This window comes from Sciurus vulgaris, assembly GCF_902686455.1.
Source record: "Sciurus vulgaris genome assembly, chromosome: 1".
NCBI classification, from domain to species: Eukaryota; Metazoa; Chordata; class Mammalia; order Rodentia; family Sciuridae; genus Sciurus; species Sciurus vulgaris.
In genome coordinates this window covers 94080731-94103496 of record NC_136461.1, presented here as the reverse complement: position 1 = coordinate 94103496, position 22766 = coordinate 94080731, and positions in this window count along the sequence as shown.

The window sequence follows — 22766 nt, the reverse complement described above, 5'->3', positions numbered from 1 at the left end:
GGAATAATTATTGTTTTAAAGACCAGTACATAATGAATCTGACAATATGGTATGAGTACATCTTTACTTTTTTAATCATGTGTCTTTGATGGTCAAGTTGGGGTAGAAAACTATGAGATAACCCCTATTATATTAGTAATAAGTAGACTTGGAAGAATAGGATCACAGAAATATGATGTGATGAATGTTAAACTATTCACAAATTATGTTCATAGTGGTAATGCTCAGTAAAAACTGGAATAAAGCTATTTAGAGATAGTAAAATTGTTGGATAGATACACAAATAAAACAACAACAAATACACCTAGTGCTCCTGGGATCAGCATTCAATTAAAGATCTCAGCAGATCCTTCAGTATCATCTCTCTCTCTCTCTCTCTCTCTCTCTCTCTCTCTCTCTCTCTCTCTCTCTCTCTCTCTCTCATACACATACACACACACACACACACACACACACACACACACACACACTATTAAGAGTCAAGATTAGAATCACATCTATTGTACTGTGTTGGTCAAGATTTCTTTTTCATTTGTTTAAATTGCTTATTACTTTTAGTTTGCAATCATAAGAAAGAAATTAGAACTTTATCTATTTTCTGTTTTAACACATGGAATCTTATGCACCTCCAAACTTCTGAAACAATATTTTTGAGAGAAAATGAAATTATTTTTCTTGGTAAATTTCTCCAAATATTTCCACCTTCATGGCAACCAGTTCAATTAACCTAAATGCTATGATTCTGACTAAAATGTAAGTCTGAGGAATAGGGTCACAGGATAATCCCTTCATTGGAGAAGGAATAAAGATTGCGTTTTTAGGGTATTATATAGCTGGTATTTAGCAGTTGTGTTACTATAGGCTTGAGTATGGTACTCTTCATAAATCTTAATATTTCAAGTCAAAATTACACAGTAAAATTGCAAATTCACTTGAAGTTGTTAGTTTAGAATTGCTGACATTGGAATAGTTCAGGAAGATTCAATTTTTGTGCATGTGTCTACTCTTCTCTTCTCTGAATTTCTGCAGTCTACCTTGGACTAGTGTTCTAATCTTTCCAGAAACATTTTCTCTGTCTTTTTAAATTTTGTTTGTTATTATACTAGTATTTTTCTATTTCTTTTTAGCCTATTTTCACCAAGGGAATACTCCTACTTAACTGAAGTTAAGAGTTAGATGGTGGGTTAAGAAGTGTTATTAGAAGTATTCAAAATATACCAAAAAGCAACTTATAAGGATGAGAAAGCATCAACTGCAAAAGTGTGATACCTGCATCTTCAGTGAGGCCCAGCAGAGCACATTTTGTTTACAACCTAGGCACTAATTCTTATGCCCCTCTGAAAACCTGCATAGGCAGTTAGAGAACTTCATTTGTTTCCACTACAGAGAAAGGAAGAGACTTATTGAGGTAAAAGCATTCAATTTCTCAAAGTAGTTGCTAGACTGAAATTAGAAATCCAGTTTCTAACTCAGAACTGCAACCTTGGTAGATTTCCTCTTGGATGCACGGGCTGTTTCTATCTGAACTTCTCCCTTTTGATGTCTGCAGCAGTTGTAAATTCAAAATAAGATAAGAAATATTTACCTGACAAGGAAACAAGACTAAGAATCAGATTCACCTCTAGAAGCAACCTATTGAAGCGCTTATTTTGGGTTTTGAGCAGAGCTGTGAGCCTCTGCTTCCAGTAACTCCTTGTAGAATGACCTTCATGCCAAAATTTCAGGGGTGTTGAGAACATCAGTCTGGTACTATAATCATTAAATTCTTCCTCTGGAGTGCACTTCATATGAAGGATATTCAAGTGTAGGACAGACTTTCTATTCCTAATGACTTTGAAGTTTCAGCTTTATATTTTCGGATAAGATAAAATAGAGACAGGAAGAAGTAAACAAGAGTTTACTATGCAGAAAGGATCTAACTTTGCTCCAGGCTATTTTCTTCTGAGAGGTATACCAGAAGACAATGAATCTATATGAATCTATAATACATAATCTGGTGATAGGACTTATTCACATTTTAAAAAAAAATACATATCTTACGATTATAGGACTGAGAAAAATCTTTAAAAATTCCCTTTGCTATAATTAGGTGAAATATAATCTAATTGTTCACTCATCATAAGTTTACACATATTACCCACTTAGAAGAAACCACAAGCCTTTCTTGTGCAGATTTTAAAGCACAGACTCAACATGTTTTATAAAATGACATCAAATTTAATTTCAAGTTTTTTTCCCATTGTTTACTTGGCAGACTTTGCTCTCGGCATACTGATTAGAGACATTAATTGTTATAATATCACATCCACTCCTTTATTTTCTGTTTTCTATTTTCCTCCTTCACCAAGTTATCTTTTCATATTAAGCCCTATCCCAATACTTTTATCTATTTAAATTTTACATGTACAAATTTTCCTCATGTAATAATAATAATAATCTACCAATTGTATAAAACAGTTATTAATGGTTGCCATTTTATACATTGCTTCTTTTAAGAAGCAAAATAATCTTGTATATTAGTGTTATTCATTTACTTGTAGATTATAAACTTCATGAAGGCACTGGAAGTACTCAGTAAATTTTGAAGGAAAAATTTCCATTTTACATATGAATGCTTTGGCAAAGGCAAAAGAGCTCGTGACAGAGTGAAATCTGGCAATGTGAAAAGGTTTTGAATCAGTGGGTTTCTGGAGTAACCCCTTAACCAAGAAATACCAAAAATTATGTGAGATATAATTTTACATTATCATAACAATATCTCTAAAAATAGTATATTTCTTTTTTACAGGCCAGAACACTGAGCTTCTTAAGGCTAATTACAAAGTGATATAATCAAAATTTGTAAGAGTAATCAGATCCCAAAATTTAATAAATATATATTTTTAATTCGATGTTTCCCATCTCACAATGTAATGCACATTTACAAAATACCCTGTAGTATTTAGAATTTTCATCCAAAATCTTCTTTCCTATCTCTGATTATTTTTTTTTTTTTTTTTTTGCCTAAATATCTAAAAATTAAGTTTGGACAAAGATACATTGAAAAATAAAATAAACTGTCAAATAAACCATCGATTGCTTTTCATGGCATAGTGATTACATCAAATCAGCTGAAGAGTTTATAACATTGATGATAATAAAAAAGGGTTATTATGACAGAGAAATGATATTAAATAGCAAAAAATCAATTTGGCAGCAACTCAGAGATACAATCTGGGTCTTTTCCAATCATATGTAGAGTACATTTTTATGGCATTTGATATATTTTGTGACAATTATCTTTGTTATTGTATCATCTGAATGAAAGACATTTCTTTCTGTTGTCATGATGCAAATTTCCTTAGTGAGCAATTAGGTTGATTTGCTGGTTATACCCTTTTGCTAAGTGATGACAAATGGTAAATTAGGTTCAGTAAGGAAATTGGCAGCAACTACATTGTGTCTTACTCTATAGCTGAGATAATCAAGCAATATATTGTTGAGAAAACAGCTAAACCATCGTGTTTAAAGGATAAATATCTCAGCAGCCTTAGCATTGATGTTTTTATCAAGTAGTTTTTAATTTGTGAAATTAAAGTCTTTGAATAATAACATGATATGGGTAAAATCTGTTCCATTGTCATTGATAATTTCTGAAATCTATCAGTATAAAAGTTTATAGATCTAAGAAACTCCATTCTATGATAACTGCTGGCCCCATATTTACAAATACAGATTTAAGGAACTGTATATCAACTGATATTTCATCAACTAGAAACCTCAGTTAATTGGTATGAATGCAATTGTATTGCATTATATATTGCTGTAAAACACCATAAAATAATTTAAATTAAGAAATACAAGGTACAGGGAGAATTTACAATGCATTCTTCAAAACTGAGACAAGTTTGAATTTGTGTTTTGTAAAGCTGAAGAATCAAATACTTTTTTCCTGTGTTATTCTCTGAAAGTAGAACAGTAGCTTTTCCTACAATATAGTAATCCTTCCTCCAATGGCATTGTCTACCATGAAATTAAAGTTAGCACCTACTTGAATATTTATCTTTCAAAATCTTCAGTGTTATGTACTGCAAATTCAAATATCCCCTACACGTGAACCATTAAAAATATACAATATATACAGTGGTAAACTTTGTTCTTTACTTGAACTATAAATTGAGTCACATTATTATTTCTTATTAGATCATTAGAGTGATAAATAGTAGTTAGGTTTATTTTGACAGAATCATACATGCATGGAATTTGATTTACTCCATATCAGGCCCTGGTGTCTCTTCCTTTCCCTCCTAGCTTCTCACCCCCTATTTTCCTTCCTTTACTCTACTGATAATTTTTTCTATCATTTACTTGATTGGTGCATCATACATATATGTAAAGGTAGAATTAACAATGGTGTATGAATACGGTGGAGTTTGTTAAATTCATTCCCCATTTCCTATGCGTCACACTTGCCTCTCAATCTCCTTCTACTCCACTGATCTTTTTTATATCTTTGTGATATCTGAGCTCTCCCCTTTTTCCCCTTATCATGTTCTAACTTCTGCATATGAGATAAAACATTTGACCCTTAATTTTCTAAGTCTGGTTTATTTAACTCAGCATTATGTTTTCCATTTCCATCCATTTACCAGTAAATGTCATAATTTCTTTCTTTGTTAGGACTGAGTAAAACTTTTTTGTGTATATATGCTACATTTTCATAATAATTTGGCTATTGTTACTTGTGCTACTATAAACATTGATGTAGCTATATCACTATAGTATGCTTATTTTAGTTTTTTTGAATAAATACCAAGAAGTGGGAGAGCTGGGTCATGTGGGGGTTCTATTTCTAGTTTTTTGAAGAATCTGTACTACTTTTCAGAAAGGTTGTGCTAATTTGCAGTGCCACCAAAAATGTATGAGTGTACCTTTTTCTTAATTTTCTTGCCAACATTACTTTTCATATTCTTGATAATTTCCTTTCTGACTAGAGTGAGATGAAATCTTGTGTTGTGTTTTTTTGTATTTCCATGAATGCTAGACATGTTGACTTTTTAAAATATTTTTTGGGGCATTTGTGCTTCTTCTTCTGAGAAATGGCTCTTTAGTTCTTTTGCCCAGTTATTGATTGGTTTTGTTGTTGTTGTTAAACTTTTTGAGTTCTTTATGTATTCTAGATATTAATCCCCTGTCAGAGAAGCAGCTGGTGAAGATTTTCATCAATTCTGTAGGCTCTCTTTTCACACTCTTGTTCCTTTGCTGTGCAGAAACTTTATAATTTGATACTATTCCAGATATTGATTCTTGGTGCTGTTGGAGCTTTAGGGACCTTGTTAAGGAAGCACCAATACACACCAATATGATGTGGCTATATCATTATAGAGAGCTGACCCTATGTTTTCTTCTAGTGGTTAGAAAATTTCTGGTCTACTTCCTAAGTCTTTATACACTTTAATTGACTTTGTGTGGGGCAAGAGAGGTGGATTCAGCTTCATTCTTCTACATATGTATACCCAGTCTTTCCCGCACCATTTGTTAAAAAGCTGTCTTTACTCCAGTATATATTTTTGGTACATCTGTGAAATGTCAGATGATTTTAAGTATGGGGGTTGGTCTCTGTGGCTTCCATCCTATTCTGTCAGGAGTGGCGAATGAATTACTGTTTTTTTTTTTAACCATCCCAAGGAAAAGGCAATGCCTTTTTCCGGAGAACTCTCCGTGGAAATGCTCCAATTGAGACTGCTCAGTGGCTGGTGAGGCCCTGTTCAATGGGTGTTCTGTGCAGCTCACAGAATTTATTGGTTCATGGTCTCGAGTTCAAACACCAGTAGCCCAGAGGTAGTAGAGATACAGGCACATGCTGATAAGCTTGAATTGAGCTGTTCCTGATCAAAACCTCATTTTTATTTATCTTGAAGAAGTTTTCTCACAGTAAATCCTTTTGATGTTTAGATCTATATAAACATGAGAAGGCTGTTCATGGCCAATCTTTCTCCCATCAGGAGTTTGTTTGGTCCACCAAGCCCCGCTTTCCTCTATATTTGTGTATGTTTGTCTTCTTTCCAATCCTTTTGGCATCCGTGTTCAGAAAACTGAAAATATGCCATGTGAGTCATGGCACTATTGCAATGGTCTTCTATGGATGGATATCTATTTTGAAGCCAATACCATGCTGTTCTTTGTTACTAGCTCCACAGTGTAATTGGAGATCAGGTATTGTGATGCCTCCAACTTCACTATTCTTGGTCAGGATTACTTTTGTTATTATGGGTCTCTTATTCTTCCAAATGAATTTTAGAACTGCTTTTTCTAATTCTATGAATAATGTCATTGGTATATTAATAGGGACTGCCCTGAATCTGCTTATTGCTTTTCATAGTATGGCAATTCTGACAATATGAATACTGCCTATCCAAAAACATGGTAAGTTTTTCCCATCTTCTAAGGTTTTCTTTAATTTTTTGCTTCAGTGTTCTATAGTTTACATTCTTGAGCTGTTTCATCCCTTGGTTACATTAATTCCCAAGTACTGTATTATATTTTTTTGAGGTTACTTTGAATGAGATAATTTCCCTTATTTCTTTCTCAGCAGAATCATTGTTGGAGTGTAGGAAATGTATTCATTTGCAAATGTTGAACTTGTATCCTTCCACTTTGCTGAAATCTTTTATCAGCTCTAGATATCTTCTGGTGAAGGATTTTGGGCCTTCTAGATAAGATCATGTCATCATCACACAAAGATTATTTGTCTTCTTATTTTCCTATTTGTATCCTTTTAATATCTTTCTGTTGCTTGATTGTACTTAGTAGAATTCCAAGAGTCATATTGAATAGAAGTGGTAAGAGTGACATCCTTGTCTTATTCCTGATTTTAGAATAAATGATTTTATTTCTTTCCCTTAAATATGATGTTAATTTTGAGATTATCATATATATCCTGTATAGTGTGAGATAAGTTTGCTCCATCTCTAGTTAATTCAGCATTTTTAAGATGAATGGGTGCTGGATCTTATCAAAGAACTTTTCTGCATATGTTGAGATGATCATACGATTCTTGTCCTTAAATCTATTTATGTGGTTTGTTACATTTACTGATTTATGTATACTGGACCATCCTTCCATCCTTCAAATGGAACCCACTTGATCATGGTATTTTCTTGATGTGTTTTTGAATGTAGTTTGCTAGTATTTTTTTAAAGGACTTTTTCTTCTATGTTCAGTGGAGATATTGGTATGAAATGTTCTTTGATGTGTTTCTTCTGGTTTCAGGATTCAGGATTATAAAGGCTTCACCAAATGTATCAAATGTATCTGGGAGTGTTCCCTCCCTTTCATGTGCACGGAACGATTTGAGAAAGACTGGTGTTAATTATTCTTTAAAGGTTTGGTAGAAATCAGCTGAGACTCCAATTTCTCTAGCAATGGACTTTTCTTTTTTGAAAGACTTTCAATTGCTGTTTCAGTTTCTTTGCTTGGCATTGGTTGTTCAGAATTTCTATACCTTCCTAGTTTGATTTGGGAAGGTCATATAGATCTAGAAATTTGTCTATGCCTTCTTGATTTTACAATTTATTGGAGTTGAAATTTTCAAAATAGTTTCTAATGATCCTCTGCATTTCAGGAGTGTCAGAGGTGCTGCTTTCTTTTGAAAATCTAATTTTGTTTTTTTTTTTCAGTCTCTGTCTCTCTCTTTCATTGATTTGGCTAAGGGTTCATCTATCTTATTTATATTTTTGTAGAACAAATTTTTGTTGCTTTAATCCTGTGTATTTTTTAAATTCTCAATTTCACTAATTTTGATTCTGATAGTGACCATTTTCTGTCTTCTACTGATATTGGAAATAGTTTGTTCTTTCTTTTCTATGGCTTGAGGTGGAGTATATGCTTATTTATTATGGGTCTATTTCTTTAATGTAAGCTCTCAATGCTAAAATTTTCCTCCTAGAACTTCTTTAATACTGTTCCAGAGATTATGATATATTGCATATCTGTTCTCATTTGTTTCTAAGAATTTCTTGATTTCTTCTCTCATTTTTCTTTGATCTATTCTTCATTTAAAAGTATGTTTCAATCTCCATGTGATTTATATTATTTTTCTTGCTGTTGATTTCAAATTTCATTACATTGTTATCTAATATATCATGGGGCTCATCAATTTTTTATTTTGTATTAACTAAGACTTACATTGTGACCTAGAATATGTTCTACTTTGAAAAAGGTTCCATAAGCTGCTGAGAAGAAAGTAAATTCAGTTGTTTTAGTGTGAAATGTTCTGTAGATGCCTATTAGTTCTATTTGATTTGGTGTATTATTTAAGTGAGAAATATTTTTATTAATTTTCTTTGGATAGCCTGCCTGTTAGTGATAAGGTCATCTTGAAATCACCCACGATTATTGCATTGGGCCTATGTGGAACTTAATGTTAAGAATTGTTTTATGGTTGTTTTTGTTGTTTTGTGTTATTGGGTGCCCTTATTTTGGGTGCATATATATTTCTATTGGAATGACTTCTTGTTGCACTTTTCTTTATTGCCAATAAAAATTGAACTTCTTTGTCTCTTCTGAATAAATTTTTCCTGAAATCTGCTTTGTCACATATGAGAATAACTATTTCCTCTTGTTTTGGACTTCATTTGCATGGAGTATTTTTTCCATTATTTTATTTTTAGCCTATGAGTGTCTTTGCCTAGAGGGTGAATCTCTTGCAAACAGCATATAGTTGGATCTTGTTTTGAACCATGCTGCTTATTTATGTCTTTTAATTGGGTAGTTGATATCATTTACCTACTATGTTATTACAGATATGTGTTTGTAATTTTCTGTCATATTTTTGTATTTGCTACATTTAATTTTGTCTTTATTTACAAATAGTGGGTAGATCTTCTGGGGATGTTCATCTATTAGGGAGTTCGGGGACTAGTTTTTGGTTCTTTTATGTGCAGTATCTTTTAGAGTGTTCTATGTAGTGCTGGCTAAGTAGTTGTGAATACTTTTAGTAGCCCTGCCATGGAAATTTTTATTTCCACATCAATTTTGAAAGATAGTTTTGCTGGATGTTACAATCTTGACTGGCAATTTTTTATTTTATTTTTATCTTAGAGCCTTAAATTTTTCATTCCAAACTCTCTTTGATTTTAGGGCCTCAATTGAAAAGTCAGAAGTGAGTCTTACTGGTTCACCTCTAAAGGTGATCTGACATTTTTCTGTTGAAGCTTTTAATATTCTTTCCTTATTTTCTATGTTAGGCATTTTTTATCTTAGAGAAGTTCTGTTCTGATCCTATTTGGGAGGTGGGTATTTTTCCTGTATGTGTATGTTCATCTCATTCCAAATACTGAAAAATTGTCTGTTATCATTTCATTGAAGATATTTTAATGCTTTTAGCAGTGTCTACTGTTCTCTTCATACTAACGACTCTTAGGTTCGATTTTTTGATGTTGTCCCAGGGCTCTTGTATATTCTGATCCTGGTCTTTTTTTTTTCTTTATGTTTCATACCGATGATTCATGTTCATATGCACTGCCTTCAAAGTTTGAAATTCTGTTACAGAGGCTAAAATTTTATTTTCTGTGCAAAATATCTGTTTCTGATGCTTTCAAGTGAATTTTTAATTTGATCATGTCTTTCATTTCCAGGTGTACTGATCGGTTTCTTTTAATATCTCTATTTCTTTATTGAAATGGTCTTTCATCTCCTGTATTTCCTGATTTAATTTGTTCCTTAGATCTTCTTTTAATTTATTGAGCATTTTAATAATCAGGATTTTAAAAATCTTTCTCTGGAATTTTTTCCACTTCTGTGTCCATGGGATACTTTGTTGGAGGATTATAAATTTTAGGAGGAGATTTGTTTGTTTTCTCAAGTTTTTAGAGGTCTTTGATTTGTGCATCAGTTGAGGTATATTCCCCTTCTTCTTTTATGTGTGTCCTTTTGTAGTTCTCTTATATGAGATTTCTTTCTGTTTTTGATACAGGAGTAGATGTTCAGGAGTAAGACCTGAGCTCCCTCTCTGGTTGTTCTTCCTTGCACCATGGCTAATATTTCCTATTCTATGTGATGATTTATTATTGAGGCTTGTGTGGGACTAATGTGAATGAGGTGAGAGTAACTGTTTATTTGGCTGAGTTGTGTTGTAGGTCAGTGCCAGAATCTTAAACTTGAAGGATTCCCATTATTTTCCAGCTCCTTTTACAGAAAGGGGAATGAGGAATAGCAAATATGTTAGCAACAGATATGCAGTCTTAAGATAAATATCTGGTGACTACTTTTATATCTATAACACTAATTACCACCTGTATAGGAAGTGAGGGGTCAGCATTTAACATCAGTGCCAATAATCAACCACAGGGAATAGATCAGGCACTAAACAGCTGGTGTCTACTCCATCGTGCGCTATATTAGTAATCAAAACATGAGTGTTGTAAGAATTACATAAGCAAAATTATCTATTAGTGGGGTTATAGGTTAGTAAAGGAAGAGAAAGTAGAATAGAAAGGCAAAAAAATGTTGAAATATTTAAAAAGGGAACAGAGAGGCATGAGATAGATATCAATAGCAAATATAAAGAAGAAGAGTAAAAAATAACTAGGAGTATTAAAATAATGACACAGAGGAAGAGGAAATAGGAAAATTTTCCTTTTGGTGGGGGAATGAGAGTGAAGAAAGGGCAATAAGAGAAACAAAGTCCAAGGTAAAAACATACAAACAAATCAAACATACCTTTACTCCACCTCTAGCAAACAGGTAAATAAAAAGTAATTTATATGGAAAGCAAAAATTTATTAATATTCATATATTTCATATCTATCCATGAAGTGAGAATGCATTCTCCCAAACACACACAGAATGAAAAAAATTAAACAGTAATCAAATCAAATAAAATTAAATTAGAAAAAAATAAAATATGGAGGAATAAAGTATTTGGGGGAAACATGGGGGGGAAAATGATAGAAACCTTTAATAAAAGGCTTTTTTCCTACTGAGGCAGGCAAAACTATTGACAAGAATGCATTTTCATTCTTTGCATTTATTCTTGAGTTCTGTAACCCTTGGTTCAAGGGCCCAAGTTGATTAATCCAATGTCTTTGTGTTGTTCACTTAGCTGCCAGCCATTGTGGTGAGGAGTCAGAGTGGGTTGTAGTAGCTCTCAGCTTCCTTTCTCCAAGCATAGGGTAGAAAAGACTGGGGATTGATGAAAAATTGTGTATCCTACAACAGGGGTGCTGGCCTAGGGTTATAAATTGGAAGTTCTCAAAGTTGAGTTTTGGTGTTGGTTGACATTGGGAACTTTGTCAGCTGGCATTTGTAATTTGATTCACACCACCTGTTACTCGGGTGATGCTGATCTCTGCCAGATGTCTGGGTCTCAGGGACCTACTTTTAGGGTGTATGTTCTAAACCTTTATGGGTTTCACATTCACTACTATGGATGTGAACTACCCAGGATTAGAGGTGAACTGCAAATTCTCCCGTCAGGACATTGTTGGCATCTTCCAATAGCTTTTGTGGGGTGCCAGCAACAAAGGGAGCACTCCCCCCCATCCCCCTTGGTATCCATAGGCACAATTATCTTTGCATTTATTCCAATCACACTGGTCCAGGCACACTCTGGGGCCTACAAAGGAGACTATTAGCTTAATTGGCAACTTGTTTTATGAGTTCCCAATCTGCTGTCTCTGCTTGTGGCCACACAGTACTTATAAATGATTCCCAAGCCACTGACCCCAGTTCTCAATGAATTATCTGCCTATGGACTGAGGAGATTTGGTGCTTTTCACTCAACAAATTCCAACACTGACTCTGCATGCATTAGCATCAGTCTCTCTCTCTATCCCACAAATATTTTTTCCCTCTGGTTTCTTCTCTCTCTGCCTGTGCTCCCCTACTCCTCAGCAACCATGACTGCCAAGGCTATTGTCAACCAAGTTGGTGCTTCTGTAACATTTTTTTCATATTATGTTGGAAGTTTCCACTCTCTGTGTGTCTGGTTTCTTTTACTGTCCGGTATTGAATTTCAGTGAGTTCTCTTAAGAGCACTTCTCTAAGGAGTATTCTTCCTACTTTTTAAATCTGCAGCTAAGGGACTACTAAAAAATAACCCTTACTCTAATCTGCCATCTTCTCTCTTTAACCATATTGTTACTTTTAATTGATAATATATTCATCTTTTCAAATATCGTCTCTTATAATCCCCCTTCAGTGCTATAAGACAAAAAGTATTGAAACCTCAATAATAATCCTTAGACCCTCAAAAGATTCAGAATCACAGAATTCTATTTATTCTCAATTGCTCCAATTTTGAGAATGCTTGTGTTGTCAAACTCAGGATTTTCATCTTCCGGTTGAACTTTGAAGACACTGGTATTCTGTTTCACCGTTACACGTCTTCCTTGCGTTGACTAATATCCCAATTCTATATTACATCACTTTATTAAAAATGGTTTTCCTCCATAGCTCATTATACTTTTACATCTAGACATTTACATATATATACATGTATATATATCCTAATTAATTTTATAATTGCCATTTCTTTTATGACAATTTACCTAAGAATTTCATAGTGTCGATTTTCTGATTAAAATTTATAGACAGCTATTTCTCCCAGACATAAAACATGTTCTATTCTGTAATGTTCAAGATATATCTTCCCAAAGATTGCCTATCTTAGTTTACCTATGGCCTATTTCATTATAATTGCCATTCTATACATGAATAAACTAGTATAAGCAGAGCTTGGAAGTGAACTCAGACTGACTCCAAGTCTAGTCCTCTTTGAAAGTCATTAGTTATCTCTCATGGCCATTGTTTATATTTTAGCAGTGCAATAGAAATCTGGCAGTAAATGTCATGATTGTTGCACTGATTATGAGTTTACAAATAAGTTATATTCTTTTTTAAGAGATCTTAATGAGGCAATCATCAGGTAACACTAACCATTGATTAATTTACATGTTATTCTAATTATATCATATCATTTGGTCAGATCTGGAGGCTTTCAATGATGAAAAAGGCATTACTTGTATTTAAAATATCTATATCTATGTCAAATAGACATTTCCTTTATTTGAAACATCTATGTTTATGAATTAATAGCAGAATTGCAAAACAATGGAACAAAATGACAATATGTAATATAAAATACCAATTGTAATGTATATCAATACTCAGTTTACAACAAGAAAGTTAAATAGATAACTAATGAAAACTTCATGAAATCATCATCAATAGAACTGTCTCAGACAGTTGAAATGTGTTATGGACAAGCCTTGAAAATGGGAACATAACCAGGATCAGAGTCACATAGTGACTATATACCCCAATTTTCCCATAAAAGTCTTTATGTGACTCATTTTTTCATTCCTACTTTCATAGCAAAGTAGTCTTTAAAAAATCATAGAATGCTGTAGACCTTATATATAGCTTCTATCCTTTCTATCTAGTGACCAAGAAAAATGTTAGCTTTTTTGAATTGGTGTTCCTTAAGAACAGAGTCCATCAGTTCACTTTATAATACAGAAATGGTACATTACCACCTCTGAGTCTTGGTTTCACTTTTGTCCTAACTACTTTTATGATAACAAACACTGAAAATTATCACAACACCTTTTAGTTTAATAGGGAGAAAGATGATAAAGCTGTAGTTGTTCCATTAGGCTGTATTCAAAATTACTTACATTATCTTACATGATAATTCCACTTTCCATTTGTTGAGTCCATAAAGTGGACTACTTTTCTTTCAATATAATATATCAATATAAATGAAAAAAATTAGTTGCAATATTTGAGAATTGTATTAGATGTTCATACTCTTCACTATATAAATCTAAATTAATCAAAATTAATGTTTCAGAGCTGGGGATGTCTCAGCTGTAGATTTCTTGCATAGGATGCAAGAAGCTTTACATTCAATCCTCAGCACTTCCAAAAACAAAAAGAGAAAGAGAAAGAAAGAAAGAAGAAAGAAAAGAAAGAAAATGTTTCTAGTGATTTATAGTGATATATTAAAATGAACTTTTATTCAGAGAAGACCTCTAATATTTTAGTATAACTTAGTACATAAACAAAACTATTAAATAAATGTAATTTTTTTGAACATACAAGGAGTTTTTTATCACCACTCAAAATAATTCAGTTTACTAACTACATTTTTATTTAAAGAATGTTCTGAAACAACATCCTAAATATTACAAAAATAAAAGTATCGACTTACATGTGAAATTCTATATTGGAAATATAACAGCTGTATTGATGTATCTAAAACTACTAAATATTTTTCCAACAGCATATATCAACAAATTCTCAGAAGAATAGCATGTGTCTTCAGTTGAATGAGTACTATGGTTTGGATGTGAGGTCTCCCACAAAAGCTCATGTGTGAGACAACTCAAGGTTTAGAGGAGACGTGACTGGATTATGAGAGCCTTACCCAATCAGTGAATTAATCCCCTTATAGGATTAACTGAGTGGTAAATGAAGGTGGGTAGGGTGTGGCTGGAGGAGGTAGGTCATTGGGCACATGCCTTTGGGGATATATATTTGGTAAGCAAAGCTTAATCTCCTTCTCCCTGCTTTCTGATCATCATGTGAGCTGATTCCCCCTACCACACTCTTCCACCATGATGTTCTGCCTCACATGGAGCCCTAAGGAATGGAGCCAGCTTTCTATGGACGGAGACCTCTGAAACTGTGAGCCTCTCAATAAACTTTTTGTCCCCTAAAATTATTCTTGTTAGGTCTTTTAGTCACAGCAGTGAAAAAGCTGAATTAAAAAATGAGCAAATCCTTTCCAATGTACACCTCTTAAAACATAAGAATCTTCAAATTTAATATAACTTGGCTTGAATGAATGTAGTATCTGAGTTTAATATGGGTTTTAATTTCACCTTAGCTTTAAACGTTTGAAATATTCCTTTCAAAATTAGCAGTTGTAGAAAAAATCTCTACAACATTTACCATAAAGTCTCCATGTTGAAAATCATTAGAGAATGAACCATAGAAAATGAAAGATTTGAAAGAGAGATTTGATGATATGATCATTGAAACTGTGAGAGTAAATTAGTTATTGATGTAGAAAGTATGCAGTATGTAAGGAAGGGGAGATGGAATGAAATTAAAAATAAACAAACAACAACAACATCAAAAACAGAAACCAAAGAAAGAAAAAGGGAGGTCAGGAGGGACAAAGGAAAACCGATCTACAGTTAATCTCTGCCTTTCACTACTCTGGAAAAAATGCAAACTACCATGATTTCTTGTCTCTTCTTTCTGAAATATCCATTCATTTTCAGAGTTTAGCTTTTCTCTTTGTTCTTATTACCCTTTGTTAGGGTCCTAATGAGGGTATATTTGCTATTTATTGCTGCATAACAAGAAAGACACAGAATAGATTAAAACAAAGCTTTTATTACTGCATTGTATCTGTGCATGAGTGTAGGCACAGGTCATCAGGCCTCTGCAAGGTTGAAGTAGAGGTGGCAACCAGGGCTGCAGTCTTTTGTGAACTTGGAAGGCTCTGCTTCCAAGCTTCCGAGGTTGTTGATAGCATCCAGTTCTTTTTTTCCTGTCAAACTGAGTCTTAGTAGTTTTTCTAGCTGTAAGGTAGAACTACTTATGGTTCCTTTTTAACATTGACTCTTTCAGAACTCTTAATGGATAATAAGGGCTATGATGTATATGAACATATATGATACATATACATTTTTATGAAAATATAGTTCACTATTTGCAGAGTGCTTATATACTGATTTTAAATTAAAATATCAACATAACTGAGGGATGATTTAGAGATTTGTCTATATTTCTAATAGGACATAAATAATAAAATTTGGCTTGTAATATTTTCCAGTCTTTTTAGTAATTTATTTTATGAACCCAAAATAATACATATTAAAATTGTTATATGCATTTTTGAAAGCATGCAAAAATTCTAAACTAATATATACACTATCTAGAATGCTATTTCTGTGGTCTATATAAAATAAGCAAGTACTGAATCTTCAGCAAATTCATTTTCCCCTGGATATCAATTCACAAATAAATAATTCATAAACATTCAATATAATTGAAGGATTTATTACATCCTAGGTAAATTTCCACTTGGTCTCTTAAAATATTATTAACTTATAAAATAATTTTAATGACATAGGAGTCCCATTTAATGTTTTGAGACACATATTGTATTTGCTAAATTATAAAAAAAAAAAAAAACTGAAAGACTAAACAGTAGAAGGAAAGGAGGCCAACATCACACCTAAATATTTATTTTCTCAAAACTGCAGCTTTTGCTTTAAGTTTGCAAGATTTATACTTATTGGGAGCATGAAAACCATTAATGCCAAGTATGATTGGTTTTTGGGTTCCTTTTCCCTTGTAGCTTGATGATCTGCTTTGTTTTCTTTAACTATGGTGTGGTGACTGGTTATTTGCACTATTTCTGTTATAAACTGAGTTAGCCTCTTGGCCTTTTCTAACTAATAATTTGTCTTTTTGCCTCTCAAGTGTGTTTTTCCTCTGCATAAAGTACTTAGGATTTATCATGGTGCTTATTTATTTATGTTCTTGCTTTTGAAAAATGCAGAAGATAGCATAAGGATTCCATCAGCTTATATAAGAAAATTTATAAAAACACTATTATCTAGAACTAGTAAATAGCACAAAACACCACAAAGCTTTGTAACACAAATTAAAGCTAACAGCATAGTAACACACAGTATAGAATCTAGAATATTTTGAACTAACAGAATGTTACAAATGTATCCAATCATAGGAACCCTTATTTTTCCTCCTTAAGATATAGCCTACATAACATATGCATTGAGATCAAATTTATGTCATGGATATCTTCTGCATTTTTATTCTTTTATAATTTTCCAACCTTAAATTGTCTGTCATCAAGCACTATATGCAAGATCACTATGCTTTTGTAGACACTTACTAAAAATACAAGGTATTCTACATTTCTAATAGGAGTTTTGAAATATCTTCTGTCAATGTATTTATACCTTTCCTTTCTAGTTTTAATGTTCCTTTAAAAAAGAAGCTAATTACTGGCTTATACAGGACACAGAGGATTTTAAACAGATTGTACTACCCTATGAAATTATTTTAAATAATATGAAGCTTCTTGTACTTATTACAGAACTATCAGCTTGTGATTATTCAGAAGAAAACTATAAGGATAGACTGCTCCAGAAGGGCTTCTTAATGAAATACAGCATCTCCTTGAGGAATATGTAACACTAAGCAAGTTAATGGAATTAAATATAGCATAAATCTTTTAAGTATATCAATATGTTTGAATGCAAGCACATCTATGTGTATGTGTATGTGCCATTATAATAACTTAAACAAAATAAATTACTGAACTCTCACTGATTGCACAGATAATGAAGGTATATGATTTTGTCATTGATGTGAGGCCGAGGGCAAAGAATAATTAGATTGGCATGGTGTTTCTCCTGATTCAGGATTTGTAGGGTCCTTGGAGAACATTGGTAACAACCTCTCAGAAACACTGATTACAAAACAAGATGGTCTGCATATTAACTACAGATTTTGACCCAAGAGGATCAAAAAAAAATCTATAGGTATTACAAAAACAAAACTAGGTAGAGGGGAGTGCTGGGAGGGAAAGGGGTATGGGGGTAGAAAGGATAGTAGAGTGAAATAGACATTATTACCTCATGTACCTATGTGACTGCATGATGATGTGATCCTAAATATGTACAATCAAAAAATTGAGAAATTAGACTCCATTTATGTATGACCTATCAAAATGTATAAATGCATTCTACTGCCATGTACCAGTAATTAGACCAAATTTAAAAATTGATGAAAAAAAAATAGAGAGAGAAATCAAGAATGATTTTGGGATGGGGAAGTCAAGCAATTGTGTTTGAATATAACGATTAAGATGCCCCAGAGTTAAAGCAAGTTACGTTGCTGTCATCAGAAGGTAGAAGCAATGATGAAATCAATTACATCACTCTTCACTTAACAACTTACTAGTTTTCTGAGTAGAAATGTGAATTGTTAAAAGTGAGATTTTTAGCAGTGTATGCTATCAGTGTTGATCCATGGTGACTAAGTCTTATTTACATTAAAATTGAAAGAATCCATTTTAAGAATAAAGAATTTTTTAAAATCTTACAGGTACAAAAACATTCATTTTGCTCATAAATTACCAAATTAAGAAAGAAACTGTAAACATTGAAGAAAAAAGAAAAAGAGCAAACGAACTGAATGGGGCTTGCTTCGCACTTCAGCTCTGCAGTATTACTTCATCCTCATATTACGCCATACCCAGTGGAGGGTATTCTTTTCATCATACTCAGGGGCTCATTAGAGCGTGGGATTTTTGGTCCCTTTCTTCAGAAGAAAAGAATACTTCATTCGAATCATGCTACTTAGATTTCTAAGGAATGCTTGCTCCACTTAGCAAAAGGAGAGTGAGATTTTATAGGCCTAAAACAGAAGAAAAATAGAGCAATGATCTGATTAGCTGCAGGGAGGCATTTTCTTTGTTTGGGCACTGTGATTGGCTGAGGCTCCACTCTTTGTAATTGGCTCAAACTCAGCACATAGAAACTCAGAATACTTAGATACTGTCAGCTTAATGACTTCTTATTTATTTGCCAACCACAAAAATAAAATATTTCCAGAGCCAAAGAAGAGGTGCATTGGAAACTGCCATCTGACAATGCAGTGTTTCAGAGATAGATATTTAATATCTATGCGTTCTTCACTAATCAGTAACAAAATTTGGTTTTGGGTTAAGATCTGCTCTAATAATTCAGCCTCTTGCAACACCACATTTGCAAGCAGCAGTACTCAGCAAGAAGATTATAAGGAAGCAGTCCTTATCTACAGCAACAATAAAAATCATAAACATTGGAAAAGATTGTAATATAAAATACATAACACATATAATCAACCCATAAATCTTTCTTGACATATGTAAGACTTGAGTAAAATGTGAAATAAAGAAATTTCTAGAATGAGAAAATGTAGCACTAGAAAAATATAACCTCATGGTAGGTTATGTAGACATTGATGGAATCCCATTAAAACTCTGTGCTTAGTGTTAATTTTATCTTGAAACACCTGTTATGAATACAAATAAGAAACACGATACAGATATATAATAAAAACATTTGTGAAAAATAATTCTTACTCTTTCCTGAAGAACTATCAAAACCTGGCAAGACACTGGCTATGAGAGTCGTATCCAGCTAATATTTTCAATGCAATGACCAGAAAAAGATACTATTTCAGGAAGTAGTAGAGATGGTGATCTAGAAAACTAACCAGTGACATTAAAGAAGGCTATTGTCAATTGCCAAATCTAAGTAAAATTGTGAGGTATAAGATTAAAAGTAAAAATAAAATACAAAAAACAAGGTGCTTGTAAAAATAATCTCATGAATGTTTTCACACCAATATCATAGGATGTTCTGTCAGTGTTGACAGTGTGCCTTAGAATTACTTAGACCCTCTAACAGAAGAGGGTTATTCAGGCAAAATATAGACAACTCAGGTTTCTGTTTTTCTGGAAATCCACAAACTGGGCTATTTGGATTTATTTTCTTTACCTTAACAGATGAATGTACATCTTTCTTTGAATGTATCAAATAGAAAAGGATTTATTTGATCAGCCCTTTTAAAATATATGGATGCCTTGGGGAGATAAGTTTTTTTTCTTTAAAGAATGACTTTCCTTAATATATTCTCAATGCCCAACAAAAGTCCTAAAACTTAACTGGAGAAAAGTAAATCAATATTCTCTTAAATGAATGCATGAAAGGCAAATAAGTAAGTTATGATTACTATCTGATTCTAGTGATAAACACTATCTTATATTTCATTCTTACTGTAACATTTAAGCATAAAGAGAAAACTTACATTAATTAATTAGCTGTTTGAGGTTACTCCAGTTTCAACCCTATGGCTATTTGGTGTTTAAAAAAAACATAATTTGATTAAAAAGCTTTAATATTATGGATAAAACAGAACAAAATGAACCAATAAATTCACTAAAACTGATTTTAAAATATAAAATAACATGATAAAAGAAAAATCCAAACTTATGTGCATGAAAGATAATACTTATTAAATAATCTTATTAATACTGGTTAAAAATTTGACAAAATTAATTAAATAATATCTCAGTAGTTAACAAATAGCATTCCAATTGCAAGGTGGATTACATTTTAACAAAAATAGAATTAAATTAATTGCTATAGTTCTCAAGTGTTTGGATGAAATGTGGAAAGCTACAGATGATATAAAGGAAAACAAAAATTTTACACGTATATTTTGCAACATTTGCTCTATTTATTTTGTTATATAATTAATGAAAAAAACTTAAAAATCATAAAAAATTTATAATGGTAAATATATTGGCACAAAAATACTGAAAATAGGATGTTTTATATTTATATATTAGAAGATATATGAAAGAATTATAATATGAACTTCATAATTAATCACAATTAAACATATGTGCAAGGTAAATAAGATGAAAATAAGAAGTAAAATGATTAATTGGTAAACCTACAAGGAAAATGTGTATAAATGTATCCAGAATGTTAGCTAAAATAATAGCTATTATTAAACACTAATAATGTCTCTGTGAAATTATATCATGTCAGAACTTGTTTATGGAATATAGGTAGAAGAGAGGAAATATTGTCAATAATTTTGTAAGGATATTTTAAAATATTATTCAAATATTCTGAATATTTTGATAAAGAGATAAATGAAACATTGAGACATTTTTCCTGAAAATAACAGATACTGTTGTTATCAGCTCGATTATCATCTCAAGTTCTTATAAACAGTCAAAGCAGAAAATCTATTTCTCTCTTGTGAGAACATATCCTTTTTTCTCTGTCTTACTTTTGGCTAAAGTCTCCGCAAATTCGTTTGAAAAATTGGTGTGTCAGTATTACACTTCAATTCTTTGGGCTACTGCTATAAAAGGACAGGTAATTTTCTCAGAGAAATGAAGGAGTCTGGCAGTACTTGCCATACCAATGTTTAATTGAGAAAACATTAAGTGTTTCAAAATAGAAGTCTCTGGTCTAGGTTATCATAAGGATTAAGCGAAACAGAGAACATATACCAGAGTTGTTGATACAGTTAGCTATTTTAACCAAATATGCCATGGCTTTCATTTGCTTTGCACTCTTCTCTTAGGTTAAGTTCCTTGGAGAATGTCCAGAAATGGAGATTTGTATGTAGAAAATTTATCAAGATGTACTTTTCTTATCAACATATATGAAGGTACCTAAAAAGGATGCTTGAGCAAAGAAAAGGAGAACTATGAAGCCCTATAAGAGACATCTCATGAGTTTGAGATCTGGTATGACTTTTCATAGTGATCCTTCCCTAAATAAATAATTCTAGGTCAGTGCAGGAGGCTTCTGTAATGGGAATGTGATTTTGAGTAAATCGGCTCATTTCTGCTGAAGGCAATCTCTGCACAGGGCTTCAGCTGGGAGACAGTGGCAGTTCTCATAACAGCTGGAGAAGTATATACCTCAATCCCAACAAGAGCATCTGGGTAGTGCACCAGTGCATTGACTTCAAGCCACATTTTGTATTTATGGTTCATTTACTTTGTATCAGAAACATCTTCAGTATTCTGTGCATTTTCTTTGTAATAAACCTACAACAGAAAAAAACAGTTAATGACATCAATTATAATCCAAATATTTGAACATGGTCTTAGGGCCACATTGCTGATATTCTAATGTTATTCACTTTAAAAATGTATTCTCCCTTGGCTAGCATTTTTGGTGAGTTAGGTTACATTTCTGATTGTATGACCTAGAACCTCATTTCTGAGTGCTTTGAACCCATGATTACAGGCTCTTCTTAGTCCATCACTGAGACACTGGCCCACTTACCATGAAAAATAGGCAAAGGAATTCCCAGAGATACAAAAGTGTATCACCTGGATGCCAACTTTCCCCTTGCCTCTATTGTTTAACAATGACCTACCTACTAGGATAATTGTGATGATTATCTGTTAAATTAGCTAGGTTAAGGAATATCCAGATAGTTGGAAAAACATTATTTCTAAGTGTCTCCATGATGGTGTTTCAGAAGAGATCAGCATTTGAGTCAGTGTCCTGAGTGGAGAATATCTATTTGTACCAATGTGGGCAAAGGTCATGCAATCTACTGAGAATTAAAAGGGACAGAAAGGGTGAATTTGCTCTCTCATATGAAACTGGGACACCATCTTCTTCCATTGAGCTTAGGAACTTCAGGTTCTCAGAAGTTCAGATTTTGGGACTTATACCACTGCTCCCACCCCCTTTTTGTCTGTAACCCCATTCTCAGGCTATTGGCTTTGGATTGAAAGTTGCTCCACCATCTTCCCTGGTTCTCAAGTCTTTGTTCCTAAACAGAATTAACACCACAAGCTTCCATGAGTATCCAGCTTTACAGACAGCATATTATGGACCTTCTCAACCCCCATAATTATGTTAGTCAATTTCCATTGTAAGTTTCCTCTCTATCTTTGCATCTCCTTAGTTTTGATTCTGAAGAAACATCACTAATACAAATATTGATTTTCCCCTTATTGAAGTAATCAAATGGCAGATTAATATTTATTGGGGTACTGGTACCTAGTGAAAACATTCTTTGACTGGAACTAGAATTTCTAAATTTATAGTGCTCAGTGTTATGGTGAGATATATATGAGATACATACATATAAATTTTCTGAAATGAACCATGGAGTATGATAATAATTGTGAACATCCTTACTCC